The 20,378-nt window shown below is 35.3% G+C and overlaps 1 long non-coding RNA gene and 2 pseudogenes across 1 annotated transcript in view; all 3 read left to right on the top strand.

The window, feature by feature from the left end:
* LOC140602186 (uncharacterized) overlaps positions 1-20,378 on the top strand; it is a 422,601-nt gene that overhangs the window by 362,629 nt on the left and 39,594 nt on the right. Inside the window, exon 5 of the long non-coding RNA XR_012005155.1 lies at positions 5,112-5,233. This is a non-coding gene — a long non-coding RNA (uncharacterized lncRNA). The remainder of the gene's footprint in view (positions 1-5,111; positions 5,234-20,378) is intronic.
* Positions 9,343-9,582, top strand: LOC140602185 (SNRPN upstream reading frame protein-like; annotated as a pseudogene).
* On the top strand, positions 9,521-10,580 carry LOC140602184 (small nuclear ribonucleoprotein-associated protein N pseudogene; annotated as a pseudogene).

The raw sequence follows: 20,378 nt of genomic DNA, 5'->3' as shown, positions 1-20,378 counted from the left end.
CTACATTCGCTTTGTACGACATCAGTGTTCATTTGATCTGGCTGATGATTCAGAGGCAGGAGCTAAGCCTAGGTTCTGTTTATTATTCTCTGCAAATTTCATATTACTCTGTGATGTTCTAGAAACAAAACAATTATTATTCATCTCCCACAGGGAAAGCAAAGCTGTATATAAAGCTGTAGCCAGCCAGCTCCACTTCTACAGCAGCATTTTATAAGGAAGAGTTTCTTTGCAATTTTGTTAGGGAAAGAAAAATAATCAGAATGCATTCAAGTTCAAAATCCTTAAAATCCATCCCGCCTACAAATCTAGTAGATCTTGAAGTCACATTTTAAAGCAGTGGGAATTCAGAAGAATTTAGTCTGACGTGCTAAAAACAAAACAAAATAATAAAAAAAAAAACTCAGAAAGATTCTTTGTATTGGTTTTGCCTTTTCAGAGATAGTTAAGGCATACTAAAGTATTTACAAAGAGCTACTTCACAAAGACTGAGAAATTACATCAAATTTAAGATTAGAAAAAAAAAATAGATTTTTCTAGTTCTCCATTCCTTTCCTTGAGGAAGCTTTTACATAGAAATACAATAGGACACTGCCTTGTTTTTTTTTTTCCCAAGTTTTTAATTTAATTCCAGTTTTAACATACAACATAATACTAGTTTCAGGAGTAGAATTTAGTGATCCATTACTTAACTACCTCGCCATATGCTTATCACCCATTTAACCCATCCACCACCCACCTCCCCTCCAGCTATCCTCAGTTTATTCTCTAGAATTAAGAGTCTATTTCTTGATATTATCATAAACTTTAAATATATGTGTGGTAAGCTCAGACACTTTCATGATAAATAATTGCATTATGTGGGAAAAGAAAAGAAACACTCTGATGGTCCCTTTTCCAGTTTATCCTTTGGACCAAAGTTGCACTGATCCAGTTACACCACAGCCATTACACACTCTAACTTAATGTTTAAATCTGCATATTGAATGAGTTTAGTGACAATTTTCATCATATTCTTTAAAAAGTATGGTATAAGTTGAAAATGTCTTAGCATCTCTATGAATGAATATAAAATGTCAAGTAAATAGTTTTTAGTTAATTTTTTTCTTTCTTGTATTCCTAAGTAAAAATTCTCTTAATTTAGCACTTTTTAGTTATAAGAGGTGAAATGAATTATTCTACAGCACCTTTAGAAAATTTTAATTTTCCAGTGATGCCAATTTGAACAATCTTAGCTGCTGTAGTGATACTTAGTTTCAGGTAGCATTGTTTGAATGTATAGCTTGATGGAATTAATAGGCCCAACTGGGATAAATTATGTGTTTTATTAAGAAATGCAGAAATATTTTTTTAAAATATATTTATTCATAGAGACACAGAGAGACAGAGAGGCAGAGACACAGGCAGAGGGAGAAGCAGGCCCCATGCAGAGAGCCTGACATGGGACTCGGTCCTGGGTCTCCAGGATCAGGCCCTGGGCTGCAGGTGGTGCTAAACCACTGCGCCACCGGGGCTACCCCTGCAGAAATATTTTTTAAAAAACGACTGTAGATGGAATATTCATGACAAAATCCCATTTTTCAGGCAACAAAAAATCTCCAGTATATTCTAAAAATAAGAATAGTGATCACATTCTCTGATCACAGTGCAGTAAAACTATACATTAAAACAACAACAAGACATTCTCTTATTTATCTATAAATTATATCAAAACAAAATACAGAACTGTTACTTAAGCAAGTCAGGAATTATAAAGGAAGTTTGATCACAAGTTAGAAAACCTTTAAAATTATGGCAATTAAAGTCTAAGATATAAAAATGTATGGCACAAGCTAAATAAGACTCAGAGGAAAATTAATAAATTTAGTTCGTGTACCCACAAAGGAAAAATAAAAATAGAAGAGGAAAAAATAACTCAGTCACTCAAGACACAATGATAGAAAGGAACAATAAACATGTCAGAAAAAAATAATGAAGAAAATGGCCAATGTTAAAGCAAGATTTGAGTTAGTCAAATGCAAAGGAAAAGAAAAAAAGTCAAAACTTCCTTGTCCTTCTTCAGTATCTGGTTGTTTGAAGACATGATGTCTGCAGCATCATCTTGCAAACATGACAACAAGCTGAAGACCAGTGAGGCTGCCAGGGCAGAAAGATAAAAAGCTCAGGATCCTTCATTCCTGGAATGCACATTTACTGAGTACTCTGCCCTAGGCCATTCAAAGCTTTGGGAATGAAATGGAAAAAAAAAGCTATAAAAAATTCTTGTTCTTGTGCTGTTCCCATTCCAGTAATATTCAGGAAGAGCCACCAACCAAGGAAAAAATGGATTAAAAAAGTTGAGCTGGGAATACATTAAATATGATTATATATGATATGAGTTCAATGAGATATATGTATATAATTCTCAGTAATTTCCATTTGTTTATTATATGGCTAGTGATCCCAAAATAGGAATGACTTCTAGAAATAATTCTAGTCCTCATGGAACTGCTGTTTTGAGGGTTGGGACCTAAAGTTGAAGGGCCAGGGACCATATTATTTTATGAATCATGGCACCTGCAATATTACGTTATTGCTCTAAGGTCTAGAGTTTTTGATGTTTGTGGTATTTTTCAGCTTTTTGAGAATTAGCATCTGTTGTGATTTCTTTTTGTTTTGTTTTTAAGATTATTTATTTATTTAGTTAGTTATTTAGAGAGAGGATGCATGCAAGTGGGAGGGGTGGCAGAGGGAGAGGGAGAGAGAGTGTCTCAGGCAGAGTCCATTGTCCATCATGGAGCCCCACATGGGACTCAATCTCACAACCTGAGATCATGACCTGAGCCATAATCAGGAGTTGGGCACTCAATACACTGAGCCACACAGGCAGCCCTCTTTTTTATCCTAATAAAAATTTACTTTTTACCTTATTTTATAGTAACGATTTTATTTTGATTTTCTTAAGAAGATTCCAAATTTTATTTACTTACATAAAACTTATAATTACCCTTAAAAGTTACCAAGTATGTGCATGTCTGGCACTTCTGGAAAGTAGAAAGATCACAAAAATGTATTACAAAAGGATGTTTGAAGGGCAATGAGCAACTAGGAAGAGCATAATAAGAGATTAACTCAGAGTGGTAATAGGGGCCAAATCACATAGGCCAGCCCAATAGAAACATACTGCAAGACACATATATAATTTTACAGTTTCCTGTAGCCGCATAAAAAAGGTAAATAAAAACCAAATTAACTAATTAATATATTTTAAGTCAATACATGCAAAACATTATCTTCTAAACATGTAATCAACATAAAACTATTAATGAGATAGTTTGATTTTTTTTTTTTTTTTTGGTCATAAGAATGGTCAAATCCAGAATATAGTTTGTGCTTAAAGCAAGGCATCATTTGGACCCTGCACATTCCAAGATCAATAGCTACATGTAGCTGTAGCTAGAGGCTTCAGAAATGGATAGCGCAGTATTAGAACATGTAACTTAAAAATTAAAAAAAAGATTTTATGTATTTATTCATGAGAGACACACAGAGAGAGGCAGAGACATAGGCAGAGGGAGAAGCAGGCTCCCTGCAGGCAGCCGGATATGGAATTCGAGTCAGGATCCGGGATCACGACCTGAGCCAAAGGCAGACACTCAACCACTGAGATACCCAGGTGCCCCTAAAACATGTAACTTTAATGAAATGGGAAGGGAGTGGAAGGCAGCCAGCAGAGAAGTGACAAGATCTGATTTATGGTCTAAAAGGATCACTATGCATTTAAGAATAGATTGTAGAGATATAGCGTTTGAAGTAGAGAGAGAGGTTAGAAGGCTATTGCAATAATTCAGCAAGAAAAGAAAGTGCCTTAAATGAAGATGGTAGTAATGGATCTAATAAAATGTAATCAGATTATGTATATATTTTAAAAGTTAAGACATCAGATTTTGCTGAAGAGTAAAGTAAGAGAAAGAAGGTAAAAATTCATAAGAACCAGGCAAATATTAATGCCACATATTGAATAGGGAAGATTATAACACAAATTGGCTTGAAAGTTTTTTGATCTTAGGCTTGTTATTTTGGTGATACTTTTAAGCCAGTAAGCCAAACAATCTTAACTCTTTATGTGATATTATCAATGTATGTATTTTAGAAGTCACTTTGAGTTGTGTTGCTACTTAGAGCTGAAAGTTGAATGCATATATTATGAAAGGTGGTGGTACTTTTTTCATTTTATTTTTCTATATTTTTCATTTCCCTTACCCCAGTAAACAAAAAATTAACATCATAAGTTTGTTTTTTTTTTAACATACTTTGGATAATGACTGATACTGAAGTTATATAAATACGATGTCTATATGCTAGGTTTTACTTGAGCAGTGTCAATTAATGCCTCTTTTCCCATTATAGTCATTGATAGTGGCCCCTGTGATTCTCAGAACCTTTGGTTTGGATAGTAAATAACAGTGTGTTATCTGTTACCACAATATTGTCCTGTTACAAACCACCCACAAACTTAGTGGTTTAAAGCAACTATTACTTTTTAGGAATCTGAGCTAGTTGAGTGGATCTGCTGATTGAGCAAGCTTGGATGCTCTTGGCTGGGCTTGTTTATACTTTTGTGGTTAACTAGCAAGTTGGCAGGTACCTGTTGGTCTAGAATGACCTCAACTGACATGATGTGTATGTTTCACTTGGTCTTCCTCCAGCAGTCCATCCTTGGGCTTGTTCTCATGGTTGATTCAGAGTTTTGAGAGGGTAAATGGAAGCATGTAAGCTCAAAACTAGCAAATCATCTTCTTCACACTAGTACACTAGCATATTCTTTTGGTTAAACAAAACCACAAAGCCAGTCCAAAATCTATGGGGTGAGGACTAAAAAGTTATAGAACAAAGGCTATAATAAAAAGTTATTAGACGTGGTGAAGCCATTAATTTGATGTGTCAGTGTCATCAACCAGTCACTTTGTCTTTCCCATAAATCCCTTCATTTTTCTCTAGTCAACTACACATGCCTTTTCAAAGACACAGTTTTGAAATGATCATCTTTTAAAAGATTATCTATATATTCTGTAATGCTTTATTTTTTTATTTTATTTTTTAAAGATTGTGTTTATTTATTTATTTGACAGAGAGAGAGAAAGTGAGAGAACACAAGCAAGAGGAGTAGCAGAAGGAGAGGGAGAAACAGACTCCCCACTGATGTGATGTGGGGGCGGATCCCAGGACCTTGAGATCATGACCTGAGCTGAAGGTAGATGATTCACTGAATGAGTCACCAAGCACTCCTTTTGTGTTTTATTTTTATACATTCTATAATGCTTTATATTATGGGATCTCAACAATGAACTCACGGTTACCACTTGACAAACTCACTTTATGATATTTATTTCCTTTACATTTTTCTCAAAGATATATTTCCATGGAAACTTCCAAATTCTCCTAAAATTTTTTATGTTTGATATAGATAGGATTATAGTCATATTTTTGTCTGCATAATCTTGAAATGTGTTCTTCCTTCCTTTATAAATAAGCCTGCTGGGAAATAGCAGATACAACCATCTAACAAAACTTGCCAGGGAGATAATTTGTATTTTATTTACTTATTTATTTATTTTAATTTGTATTTTAAATTCAAATGATTATTATAACCCAATAAGCATTTCTTTGAAAACTACCATATGCTCTTGATTGCAAATAACAGTTATGAGTATTCAGAAAGGCCACATATTGATTTGCATCTTTTCAATAACAGGTATGGTGTTTTTCTTTTATTATCTGTGTTCTTATCGCTCTTCCTCAATATCATTCTTCTCCATTATTTTATATTGTATAATGTCTCTTGTTCAAAAATGTAAGGTAGTATTTAAGGATCTTGAAATATATTCAGTATTAAAACTGTCTATTAAATTAAGTGGCCCAGTATTATACATATGTATAATGTAATCTTCTAGAGCTGTAGTATCAATTTCTTGGAAAACTTGTCTACTAGGACAAACTTCTTTCCAAATTATCTTATTCCTTTAAAAATACATTTCTAATTTGTTGTTTATTATATAGATGCCACTGGGGCCTGTGAAACACTGTCTTTTATGTATATGGACAGATTATTCCAAAATAAAGACTTTTTATTATTATTAAGAAAATTGGATAATTTTCAGACTCACATAAATTATTGGCTGAAGCTCAATGGAAAAATTGTTAGTATTTCTACAGTTTATTTTGGGATTAAGGAAACTTCATGAACCCAAACTCTCCACTTTGAAAAGTACCTTGAATAAAGAGATATACTAATTTTTTAAAATTGACTAATTTTTCTTCATGAAATACAATGTAAACTTACCCAAAGTAAGTAGAAAGAACAAAATATGAGGCTTCCCTTTATTTCCTTTGAGCTTTGACATATACTATTACTCTAAGACAGTATAATTATTTTCCTTGATTTTAAATATTAATAATTCTTTCTAGATCTGTTGATTCTTTAATGTAAATGTTCCACTAAAGTATTATATAGTCATGAAAAACCCATAAAAAGCATTTATATAAATACACCCGAAAGTAAATATCCATTTTATATGTACCACTAATTCTTTAGTATAATAAATAGTGGAATGGAAAACATACTTTTTTTTTTCCTAATGTGTAAGTGATATACCAAAGAAAACGTCTATATTGTTCATGGATTCTTCTATAAAGAAATCATCTGTTACAAAACTGCACAATACTTTATTAATGTAATTGATTCCATAAATAAGATATTTGTTCTGATAGTCAAGTGAGAGAAAACAGATTTAAACAGGGAAATAGGGATCCCTGGGTGGCGCAGCGGTTTGGCGCCTGCCTTTGGCCCAGGGCGCGATCCTGGAGACCCGGGATCGAATCCCACATCGGGCTCCCGGTGCATGGAGCCTGCTTCTCCCTCTGACTGTGTCTCTGCCTCTCTCTCTCTCTCTCTCTCTCTCTCTCTCTCTGACTATCATAAATAAATAAAAATTTAAAAAAAATAAAAATAAACAGGGAAATATTTAAAATCAAAATACATGCTTTACAAATATATGAGCTTTTCTATAAAGAGTGGCATTACCCAACACTTTTGAATTAATAATTCTATAAAGATAATCATGATTGTTCTCCACAGTCTTAAAAAAACTATCCATGGTAATATTGAATCAGTTGTTTTCTATTCTATTCCAGATATTTTCTGGGAATGAACAACCTCTTAGATAATTTAAGATCATTAGAAATTCAAATTTCTGCATCGCTGTGTTGTCCAATAATGAGTTTTAACTATTATACTCTAAATTCGAACTCTGGTGTGTTGGTTCTCTGTGTTTCAGCCTGCAGTTTACATTTTCTCCCCTGGTCTTGGATTCTCTAACTGTCTAGGCATCCGTTGCAACAACATTTTTCTTGGCAACTTTTTGATTTCTTGATACTTAACTTTCCAGCAGAATAACCACCCTTGTAAATCCAGCCCCAGTTGCAGAAAAATTAGCAAATAAATTCTTGTTACTGTAAGCCCCCACGTTTTAAGATGGTTTGTTCCACAAAACTACATAACTGATGTATTCCATCCCAAATATTTGAAGTCAGTGGGCACAGTCAGTTTTAAAGCTCTTCAGATGATTCTAATGTGGAGTTGGTGTTGAGATTAATAGCCTTAGAAAATTGAGATCACAGAATATTTATCCATAGAAATTCTTAGCAAAAACATTTGAACACATTAACTTTGTAATACTAGAAAGTGCAGAGCTTAATAAATAATAAATGGCTTTGGGACTGTTTCTGAACATAAAAAGGCTTGTATTAAATATAGATTGTTGAATTTAAAAAAAATAAAGTTGTCACTGGTGTGTGAACAATTTTACAAAATGATTTAATGAGTTTAAAAACAAACTTGATCACACTAAGTTGCTTATTTGATCCTTTTAATTAAATTATTAGGTAATAATATTGTTAAAGTACTAGGTTTTGTTAAAGTATTAGGTATGAGAATCTTTTGTTAAATTTTTAGTGCATTTTGAAAAATAAGTTTGTCATTTCCTAATAAAACATTTTCCTAGAGTCTTAGTCTATCCCAGAGAGCAAGATATAAAGTTGCAGAAAAAAAAAAAAAAAAAGGAATTGAAAAGGTTCATCATTATCTTGAGGAATTACTACCAATTGGTACATCTCACAAGTTTATAGATGCATGTCACCTATATCCTACTGAATAAGTATGTGTGTGTGTATTTAAAGTATTTAAATCTATACCTCAGGTGAAACCTTAAGCAGTTGCCATAAATGCTGTCCCCTTTCTCTTAAGATTTATTTATTTTTGAGAGAGAGAGAGAAAGAGAGAGAGTGAGCACACTTGTGGTGGTGAGGAGGGGTAGAGGGAAAGGGAGAGAAATTTTTCAAGCAGACTGTGCCGAGTGAGGAGCCCACAGCAGGGAGGGGCTTGATGGCGGCTCAGCCTAGGATCCTGAGATCATGACCTGAGCTGAGACCAAGAGTCTGATACTTAGACTGCGCTACCCAGGTACCCCTGTCACCTCCCTTGTAGAATAAGTCACAAAATTAGTCTCACTTTATTAACTGAGATGTCCAATCTTAGATCATAATCAAAATTCCAAATTTGACTAAAAGTTGAGGCTTTTGCAGTTCCCTAGGAGTCTGACATTGATTCATTCTCCCATAAGTATTTTGCCGTAGATTTTTCAGAAGGCTCCTGATCAAAGGGAATCTCTCATCTGTTATTCACTATACAAGAATCAAGAGTTTCTATTCTGTTACTCTTTCTATCCTAGTGACATTATTATTACGTCTATCTGTTATTCCTTCTATCCTAATGACATTTTATTTTATTTTATTTTATTTTATTTTATTTTATTTTATTTTTTATATTAAGATTCAATGCCTCACCATGAAGCCCCCTTTGACAGGACTTGAGAAACATAATCTTCCCCTCACATCAGTGACTCACATTGGATCCATGAAAAACATTCATAATACGTGTCAGGAAAATATTTCCAGGTTTGTGCTTGCCCACCCCCCAAACAAATTTACCACTGCTCTTTTGTTCTGTCATAAAAGCTGCTATTTTACACACTAGACCTCCCACATGGGAGGTATGTCAGTCTAGGGTACACATACATACTCATCAAGAATCCTGTTAAACATTTTGTCCCTAGGATTGAGAGGATCTTCCCTCTCAGGATCAACTTAGTTCTTCAATAACCTTGATGTTGCTAAGTGGTTAAGTGTCATAGAACTGGTTTTCAGTAATCTATGTATATGACACATATGGTCTAACACCTACTTTTGAGTGTGGTATTGCTTAATTTTAAAATCCTATTCACAAGAGTGGAGTGGTCCCCAGAGATGCGTGACTGTCTGTTCTGGGGAGCAGCTAACAGCACGATGGAGTGGGCCAGGGACTGCTTACACCTGAGATGGACTATGGAACAGCACATCCCAGAGGTGGAAGTCCAAGTCAAACGTAGGACAGCCTCACTGAACAACCAAGAGCGTCAGCTGTACCCAAGGTGATCTCAGCAGCAGCAAGTCCCTGTGGTGGAACTGAGACAGGCATTCTTGGCTGAGACACCAAGAGATGGTTAAAGCAGTATTGGAACATCCAGGCTCCATCTACTGTTTGAAGCTTCTGCCCCAAGCTTGCATTGTTTGTAGGAGAACCTGCATCATACCTTTATCTGTAGCCTTCTCTTAGGTCTTAAGGATCCTGAAACCTAACTGCGGATATTGGATTTTGTGGAACAGCAACCATGACTGTGGGAAACAGCAGCCAGACGCTGCAGCACATTGACTATAGAATGAGATGTATCTTGCAAGATGGCCAAATCTTCATTGGCACCTTTAAGGCTTTTGACAAGCATATGAACTTGATTCTCTGTGATTGTGATGAATTCAGGAAGATCAAGCCAAGGAATGTGAAGCAGCCAGAGCGTGAAGAAAAGCGTGTTTTGGGTCTCGTGTTACTACGTGGAGAGAACTTGGCTTCCATGACTGTGGAAGGACCACCCCCCAAAGATACTGGCATTGCTCGAGTACCATTTGCTGGAGCTGCAGGACGTCCTGGGGTTGGCAGGGCAGCTGGCAGAGAAGTTCCAGCTGGTGTTCCAATTCCCCAGGCTCCTGTTGGATTAGCAGGCCCTGTCTGAGGGGTTGGGGGCCATCCCAACAGGTAATGACTCCACAGGGAAGAGGAACTGTAGCAGCTGCTGCAGTTGCTGCTACTGCCAGCATTCCTGGGGCCCCAACTCAATACCCACCAGGACAGGGTACCCCACCTGGGGCGAGCAACACCACCTCCAGGAATTATGGCTCCTCCACGTGGTATAATGGGCCCACCAATTGGGCTTCCCCCTGCTCGAGGGATGCCTAAAGGCATGCACCCTCCAGGAATGAGACCCCCTTCACCAGGAATTAGAGGCCCACCTCCCTCAGGAATACATTCACCAAGACCCTAGGATACTGTTGATCCTTCTTAAGTCAATTTTTTCCCTGCTTTGTGTCTTGTGAAACTGTGTGATTGTTTGTGAGCTTTTGTTCCCTCATTGCTGAATCAATATTAGCTAATAAATGCACAAAGCAATTAAACTGCAATAAAATAAAATAAAATAAAATAAAATAAAATAAATAAAATAAAATAAAAAATAAAATAAAATAAAATAAAATCCTATTCACTAGTGACTTTTTAAATTTTTCCCACAGCGCCCAGGTCTCTTATCACTGTGGTTCAGTACTGAGTTCTGAGGGGTTTTTTTCTTTGCTTTTAATCACTCCCTAGGTAATCTCATGCAGTCTCCCAGCTGCATGCTGAGAACTCTCAACATCTTATATCCAGTCTGAATAACCAGTCTGAATAGCCAGTCTGAATTCGACTCACATATCCAGATGTGTAGACATAATTTTTGCTTAGATGTCTAATAGACATCTCAAATATAAATAACCCCAAATGCCTGATTTTGCCCATTCCTTTATGCAACTCCTACAGTCTTTACTTTCTTAATAAAGGGCAATTCAATTCTTCTGAATTCTTGGCCTAATATGTGGAAGTCATCCTTAACTTCTTTCTCAGGTTTCATTACCAACAGTTATAACATCCTATTAGGTCTTCCTTACATACTGTTCTGGATTTGGGCCACTTTTTCTTACCTCCGCAGCTCCCCAATTGTCCAAAGCACCACCATCTTCTAGCAAGTTCTCCTAATACCTTTCCCCGCCAGTTGTTTCCCATCCCCTTTTCCTCTTTTATTTTTCTCTGTAACATATTATCCATTTGTCTCTTGCCACTAGAATGTAAGCCTCATGACAGCAGGGACTTTATTTTGTTCACATATTTCACCTAGCTAATGATGTATGGCACATACTTGGTCCTCAGTAACTACTTGTTGAATGAATAATTGAATCAATTTTAATTATCAATAAATATTACTTTCTTGGTCATTTTGATTAGCCTTTATATGGAATAGTCTTATTCTTGTAAGACTCTAATAAGCCAGTTCAACTCTGAATAAAACAAATGTATCCATTATCTTGCATCTATTCAAAGCAAGGCAAACCCTAGAATATTCTATTATTTAAATGTCAACCTTACTCAAGAGTATTTCATAGTTTATACTACATAGCATCTAGTAAATGGAATGCTTGAGGATGCTAAAGTGAGGCATGTTCCTTTGCATTTATAATTGGTTTTAATCTGTAGTATTTTCCATAAGCATTAATTTTTTTTGTTTTATTTTTTGTTCTGAGTCTTTTGTGGGGGTTTTTTTTGGTGTATTTTTTACTTTTTTTTTTTTTTTTTTAAGTTATGTCACTAAGGTATGTAGTATTACCATTATAAGATGTCCTCCTGACTGTTAGATCTTACTGATCAGTCAGTTACCGTGTTTTTCTTATGGAGTTAATAAAGGTCTTAGAAAAACCTTGTGTTTCATGTTTGAGTAGTTCTTTCCTCACAAGCTGGTGGAGAGCGGGGGTCAGAGGATGAAGCAACGAGACTAGGAGAATGATGTGATCCCTTGGGTGGTAGTCCCAATTTCAGATAAATATTTAGAGAAATTCAGAGTAGATTGTGGGTTTATTTCTGAAAAAGAGGCACTAAAAATACAAATGCTTGCACTAAACAAAGCAGTGAAACAGCTGTGTATACTGGCTTATTTAGCGGTGCTTACCATAGCACTCTGTGTATCTGCCTACAACACCATTTATCACTGGGTCTGACCCAGCTGCCATGTCTGTGAGGCTCTCCATTATAGACAGGCTCTCGTTCCTTTTTTTTTTTTCTCATTCCTTTTTGTATCAGCATTGAAAAGAAGGATTCCTGATCCACAGTCACCACTACATTAAACTTTTCTGACATCTATTAAATTTACTGACACATTCTTATAATGATTTATACTTTTTAAAATTTGCCATGATCTGAAAAATTATCTGAGGATTTTCTTTTGGAATTAACTTGTAAAATATTTTGCTGTTGTAAAAATGAATTATTTTATTTTTTGATTTTTTTTACGTTTAATTTTTTTTTAATAATAGGCATGGCTTACTTTTGTAATTCAAATGTGGGATTAGAATCTAAAAATCATTCTTATTACTTCATTGTCTTAATATTTGTTTTTAAAAGGCATTTCAAAGAAAATATTTACTGAGTACCTAGTGTGTGAAGGGTCCTAAGTTAGGTGCTTTAAGAAATATGGAAAAAAAAAACAGAACATGTATGTTATCCCTAGGAAACATGGTCTGGAACTCTTCTGAAAGATGTTTGTGTGATTGCGTGTGGAGGATGGTGACTGGGAGGTGCAGTGGGTGAGAAAAAAGAAACGCTGTTTTCAATGACTTTTTTCATGGTAGAAATAGTGACCCTGTAGTAAGCTTCCATGAAATTTCTTATATTATTTGGCGCGTTGATAAATCCTTTGCTATTTATGAAAATAAAATAGAAAAAAAACATTATGCCTTCTAATCAGAAGTATTTAAGCGTTGGATTTGTAGATACTGCTTGTAGGTGTATACCGATCTCTAGAACTGGAAACTTTGCTTAAGGACAATACTTAATAGGCATAATCTGCTTATCCCATCTGTTGTCCATGAGAGGGAAATCCATTACATATAATAATCAGGATTATCAGGTTAGATGTTGAGAATTTCCAAACGGCTTCCCATAATATCAAAGAATATAAAACAAATCAGGCTGAAAGACAATGTGCTTAATTAGAATTAATGTAGTGGGCAGTCAAGTCTGGGATGTTTTTAAAATGCTATTCTTAATGGGCTATCAAGGATAGTTTGAAATGCATGATAAAAATGAGAAAGATGCCTATGACCCACTGAGTATTGTAAGCAAGGTTGGAATTGAGTAAACAACGTAAATAATTGAAACATTGAACAAAGTCGATGATGTGGAGCCCAGTAATTTGAATTAATAGCAGAAGAAAATAATTTTGGAGGGTGTTGGCATAATTAAAAGATGCCACATAGTTGGATTAGCTAAATTTAGTCTAGATATTTGACTCTGAGGATTTAGAAAAGATGGCAAATCTTACAGATGTCAATAAAGAAGAGGCCAATTAAGTTTATGTTATGGACTGATTAAAAATCATTTAAGAATAAAAGAATTAATTCTTACATCATGCCTGACTTTAAGCTATCTGCTTATAAAAATGTGCATCATTTTAAACAGCACATCTGCGAAGGTTTTTTGAGAGAGAATTTCTGAATCTGTTCAGGAAGTTTATTTACTATGCTCGCTGATATTTCTACTTCTTCAGAAAAGTATCATATCATTGTACCCATACTAGATCAACGCGAATTATTTCATCGCATTTTTTAATCTGAAGGTTAAATGTAATTTTTCCTGACCTTTTCAAATATATTTTTCTTCCTTGTCAAATGTCTTAAGGCAACAGGAATCAAAACACAACAAACAGAACTTTGCTCAAAATTCCACTGAAATACATTGTTGTGTTAATAGAAATTGGGATTTCCATGAATGTGGAAGCTTCTATAGTTTTATTTTTGCTTTCCCCCCCTTTTGGTTTTTGTACTAGTTCTAAAGTTATGTGTGTGTGTGTGTGTGTGTGTGTGTGTGTGTGATATTTACCTGTATGTAAATGTATGTGTATATATGTGTGTAAAAATAATTTTGATATTTAAAAACATTTCTATTGATGAGTTTTTACTTCACTCGTTTTCTTTCAGCCATTTAACTTTTAGAATGAATTTTTTGTTTACATTTTTATTAAGCATAAAAATGGGTCAATGACATAATAATATATTATTTTCTATTTTAGTATAAATGTTAATATATTGTGGGATCACATTTGTCTTTTTAAGTTTAATATTAAGTTCCATACAGTATGAATTATATATACATATATTGTTCAATTCTATTATTACTTTAAAAATTAACAAAATGCCTTTCAATGTTTCTAAGCATGTCATATTATTGTCACTTAATTTTGTTTCTCATTAGTTATATTCAATAACATTCAATTATTAGCTATAATTCTTTAAAAAATAAAAGAAAAATATGTAAATGAATGAGATATAACACCTATAAAGTGTGAGTTTGAACACCTACTGCTTATGCCAATGGTAATTGCAGGTTGTGCAACCACTATATTATTGTCTGATTACAGCTGTAACAAATTACCATAAACTTATGTCTTAAAAAAAACACAAATTTGGCCTATAGCTCTGGGGGTCAGAAGTCCTAAATGAATGAAATGGTGCTAACATCAAAGTGTTATCAGAGCACATTCTTTCTACAGGCTCTAGAGAGAAAGGAATTTTGTCTCCTTTACCAGTTTTTAGAGATTGCCAGCTCCTTGGCTCTTGGACCTCTTTCAGCAGTTGTATCATCCCAGCCTCTGCTTCTATTGTCACATCTCCTTCTCTGACTTTGACCCTCCTGCCCTCTTCTTCTAAGATCTCTGTGATTACATTGGGCCTACCTGGATATGATATAATATAGCTTCTTCCACTATATCTTTCCATCTCAAGATACCTTAATTTAATCACATTTATAAAGCCCCTTTAATCGTGTGAAGTAATATATTCATAGGTTCTGGAGATTAGGACATGGATATCCTTGGGGACTTAATCTGTTTAACACAGCTGCTTAAAGCCTTAGTGATAGTGACCAATCAGTTTCAAGGCTCCAGTCTTGCAAAGCTATTTTCAGAGTCCGATTTATTGTATTAACTATATTTTGGATCCTAACCTCTGATGAATGGCTGAAAACCTAGAGAGCCTTGTGATATCAATTCTGTTTGTTCATGGCTTCTTACATTTTGAGGATTATTATGACTGAGGTGGCAGGAAAAGACAGATACTGTCACAAAGCCGTGAATCTGTACATAAATGTCACAATATAAATATGAAGGCATAGTTATGACTCTATTCAATGCCATAGCCCAAAGAGACTCCAGGGGAGACAAGAGAATCCTCAGTGTCCATGTGGTATTGACTTATTCAGCTTACCATTGATTCAGTATCTTTTTCTGCCTAATCTCTCTTAATATGAGTTTGGCTGTATATGTCCCCCTTTATTACTATTCTCATACAGAAATCCAAACATTTCTAGCAAATTTCCATAAGTAAACTACCTTTACTGGCAAAACTAGAAGAGACAGTTATGACTCCTTGCTGGCCCTGAGAATTATGTTTACCCACCATTACTTTACTTACAAAGTATGTCCAGGCTGCCTTACAGCTGCTGCTACACAAGACTTCTCCATAGAGAGAGAAGCCCACCATTGGAAGTGAAGATAAATGGCAAAAGTTTTTGACAGTTGATATCCAAAGTATATTCTGAATGACAAGTACAAAACCCACTTTTTTTCCATTATTTTTGCTTTTTCAAAAAGTCTATGATTGCAGAGGAAGCCCTGCAAAGCTGCAAAAAGATAGGAATTCAAATCTGATAAGGATATAAAGCTCATAAGCCTTCTTCTAGAATAATTGAAAGTGATTATCTTAATTAACAATTTCATCGAGTGTGTCCACAGGAATACACAAGCTGAGGATAGCTAAAGTCTCTGTAATATTGGGAAGAAGAGTTGTCATTAAAAAGTAGACTACAAAATACTTTTGCAAATTTTACAAAGATGTATGATTACATCAGATATTGATGGAGCCTCTCTTGGAGGGAGTCTACAGAAAGTGAGGGGTTCTGAAGCTTAAACATCGAAAGTTTGGCCATCAGTTTATCCCTGGATGTCCATCTCCCATTTACATGGAGTTACCCCTTGCTTGCTCAGTATATAGTGGAAATTAATAAATCTTTATTCTATAGGACACACTTGTTTGGACACACTTATATCCAATGCAAGGCAAACAGAAAGAAGAGAAAAGTAATGTTTCTGAACAATAAGCCGTATATGCCACAACATGTGTCTTTCCTGGAAGAAATGTTAGAATTTATGAGTCCTCTATTTTTTAGCAATGTTACTTGTATCTTAGCCCAGAAAGCAGAATCCTCCCTCTATGAAATTGGAAATAATCTGGGGCAGCCCGGGTGGCTCAGTGGTTTAGCGCCGCCTTCGGCCCAGGCCCTGATCCTGGAGACCTGGGATCGAGTCCAACGCTGGGCTCCCTGTGTGGAGCCTGCTTCTCCCTCTGCCTGTGTCTCTCCCTTTCTCTCTCTCCCTATGACTCTCATGAATAAATAAATAAAATATTTAAAAAAGAAAAAATAAATTGGAAATAATCTGGAATAAGGGATAGTAGCAGAATACTTCGATGCTTGAAAGAGAATATTAAAGTTACTATAAAAATTAGACTATTCCAGGTATAAAAATAAAGTAAGTTGTCTTGCTAAGATGAGAGAGAGGGGAGAGATAGAAATCTTTTGGACATTTCAGTATGGAAAGTTCAATAATCATCAATGTAGTCAGATCTTTTTTTTTTCTTCAAGAAATTTATCCATGTCATTTAAATGTCAAAATTAATTGACGTAAAATTATAGAGAAGACAATAGAAACAGAGGTAACTAGAATTTATGTCCAGAAGTGGGTGCGCCTCTCCTGCCAGGCGAGTAATATGGGAAGCTGAAACCCTCTAGTCAGTTGGGCTGATTTCAGATTACTTCAGAGTGGGCTGGCTGCTGTTACTTACCTCAGGCTTAGTGTGGGGCCTGGGGTGCTGGTGGATTTTCTAGAATCATCTCTTCACTCTCAGACATAAGGCGTTGGTTGCACCCCATTTTCATGCTCCTTCCCAGTCAGTGAAATGACCAGGTTTGATTCTCTGGGGGATCAGGTAACTGATGGGTTTGTCTAGTAGAAAAACCATATACAGAATCAAATCTGCAGTTGCCATCTTTATCTGATGAAGTTTGTGAAAATCTCGTTCTCCATGATCCATCTGGCTTTCACAGAAGACAACGAGGCTAGTAAAATGAGCAGTGACTGGAATTGTAGCCCTGCCACCATCCAGGACTTCATGAAATTACTTATCTCTCCAATCTTCTCCATGAGTGTGGTATATCCTAGTTCCATAGATAGCTAGTTGGTCCTATCTTCCCCAATCTTCACTCCTACATTCACAGAATCAAAGTGGGAATTCCACCAGATATTAATAAATATATATATTTATCTCAATTCTATATTCTGGAATTAGGGATATAAGTACAGGATGAATCTGTGGTCCCAGTGAAGAAACTGTTAAATGTGTACCAAAGCATTTTCTATCCCCAGATCTCTAAAGCTCCTACACACTAACTAATGGGTGGCCAACAGGTATTTCTGGTCCTTGGGAAGTAGCACATCTTCAGAGGCCTTATATTAAAGTCCTTAGAAATCATAGTATTTTCCTTTTTCTAGAGTATGGTCACACTGATAAATGTCTGCAGCCTTGGAGACCTTAGGGGAAAGTTGAGACTGAGGGGAGAAGATGCAGGGCACACATCTGAGACTCTTGCAGGGTTGTTCTCCAGTGGGCTCTAGAGTTTGCAATCTCTCCCTTAGCCTAGGGACTTAGAGTCCGACATTTAAGCCTAAGTCTTGTAGCTAGAGAGAGAAGACCATGATTCTTTATGCAGCAACTACTAAATGCAGATTTTATTTTTCCTCAGTAGACTGCCCAACAATTTAATTTCTAGGCACACCTGATCAACTATCCATTACCGCATATTCCTGAGAGCCACATTCTCTAATTACCATCTTGTCTCTGTGGATTACTGTGTGAATTACATGTACTCTGTCTCTGCTGGTTAAGGCATCTACTCACTTTTCACCATCTCCTACCATCATCCCCTGCACTGAGAGACAGACCATGTGGAGATCTTCAAGTTTTGCTGGTGTCTCCCATGCCAATGTATTTTGAATGTTTTGATGAAGGGAGTGAACTCCTGTCTTTCCCAGCAAACATAGTTAGGGATGACTGAGAAGATTGCGTATCACAGATCCATTTTAACCATTGCTGCTTCCTTATGCCTCCTGACTTCTCCCTGCTTTTCTCAACATCTACCAACAAAGTCCTAGCATTTGACTTCATTGATCTGATAGAGGATCCAGAATATCAACACCACTTGTAGGTGATCTAGATAATCCTTTAAAGCTCAAATCCTTAGTAAGTGCATTCATGTCAGTGAATTCAGTCTAATTAAGACCTTCATGCTATCCCTTTGCTCTACCACTCTTACAGCTTAGCCCACTCGTGCTGCTCAGGCTTTTGCCAACACAGATTGGCAAGGTCCTGTAAACTTTCATTGTATAATCTCTCTTCTCCAAGAAAGTCCTGGGTACTTTCTATTTTGGCTATTTTAAAATCTATATTAGATCTACCTCTAGTTTGATCTCCCACCAATACATATAAAACAAGTCAAGAAATTATTTTACTATATACATCACTTCTCCCTGAACAAAGGAAGAATGAATCTGTAGGGACAAACAACAAGCTAACAATGATAATGAGCTAACAAAACATGCAAGAAAAATCACTGGGGGTGATATACATACATTATTCTAATTACAGTGATGGTTTTAGTGTATGTACATGTCAAGACTCATAAAATTACACATTTTAAATCTATGGAGTTTTGTTATATAATTATACTTCAAGAAGTTTAACACATTTAAGAATCTGAGCACTCTGTACCTATCAATATGAAATACTAAGTAAATAATTTAAAAATAAAAATAAATGAACAAATCTTCACCAACACCTACTATTTTCCTTGCATTCCCCTTTTCTAGAGAATTTCTAGAGAAATTTCCCCTTGTCCAGAGCATATTTTAGAGAATCCATCATTATGCTTTATTGCTCTGTGGGCTGAGGGTGGTATTTTTTTATATTGTACCAGCAGCAAAAGCAGAATTTTTCCTACTCTCACTCCCCAAAATGTATATCCCAAGATAATTGCTCCTCATCGAGAAATAAACAAATGTGTGATTTCCTTAGGCACTAAGATAGCAAGTGTTCACTGACACTGAAGCTAAATATTAGCCTTCCTGCCCTAGTAAATGCCTACACCGTACAGTTTCATGCAGATCTCAGAGGCACAGTTACTGACTGGGAGACCTTTTAATTTCTGGATTTCTGAGATGATTAATGACTCTGTCTCTTTACTATCCTACTCAAGAATTGGTTGTAAATGAAGATCAAATAGGGATTAAGGCCAAATTAACACCTTAATGTAAAATGTTTTGAAACAACCAATTTAATATATATTTTTTAATTATAAGGTGAAGAAACTCTTCTATCACCTACTTTTTTTTTTTTTTCAAACTGGTACCCTGTATATTTTCATAAGTGCTCCTATGATAAAACACCTAGAAATTTTGGATAAAATAAAACAAGCATAATTTTGAATGTATAGTTGTGCTTGTGAGATCAATTATTAAAGGCAAAAGAAAATAAAGAAACAATAAAACAAGGTTCCTTTTTAATTGGATGGATTTATATGTTTAAAAGGCTCAGATAAGTTTAAAATTAATAGCACCTTGGAACAAAGTTTTAGTTTTAGGAACAGAAAAACTTTTTTACTAAGCGTATAATTTAAGAAAAATATTTCTGGCTTCCTTCAGGCCTTAATATATTCTCTTTTGTCTTCCTATCTTATAATCCTGAAGGGTTTTTTTTTTTTTAATGTAGTAGTGTTTATAAGTACTGTGATTATTTTGTGGAAGTAGGAACCTTATTCTTTTTACAAGGCAATGAGGGGTAGAGGGAAGTATTTATATAGAAAAGAAGAAAGAAGAAAGAGAGAAAGAAAGAAAGAAAGAAAGAAAGAAAGAAAGAAAGAAAGAAAGAAGAAAGAAAGGAAGAAAGAAAGGAAAGGAAAGAGAGAAAGATAAGAAGGAAGAGAAGAGAAGCATGCTTCCTACTCAGCTTTCCATTTAAATGGCACAGAAGCAAACAGTAGAGATAAAAATATCCAGTGTGTATTA

Source organism: Canis lupus, chromosome 13 (genome assembly GCF_048164855.1).
Source record: "Canis lupus baileyi chromosome 13, mCanLup2.hap1, whole genome shotgun sequence".
Taxonomy (NCBI): domain Eukaryota; kingdom Metazoa; phylum Chordata; class Mammalia; order Carnivora; family Canidae; genus Canis; species Canis lupus.
Note: the sequence above shows the minus strand (reverse complement) of the source record. Positions and strands in the feature narration are given on the sequence as shown.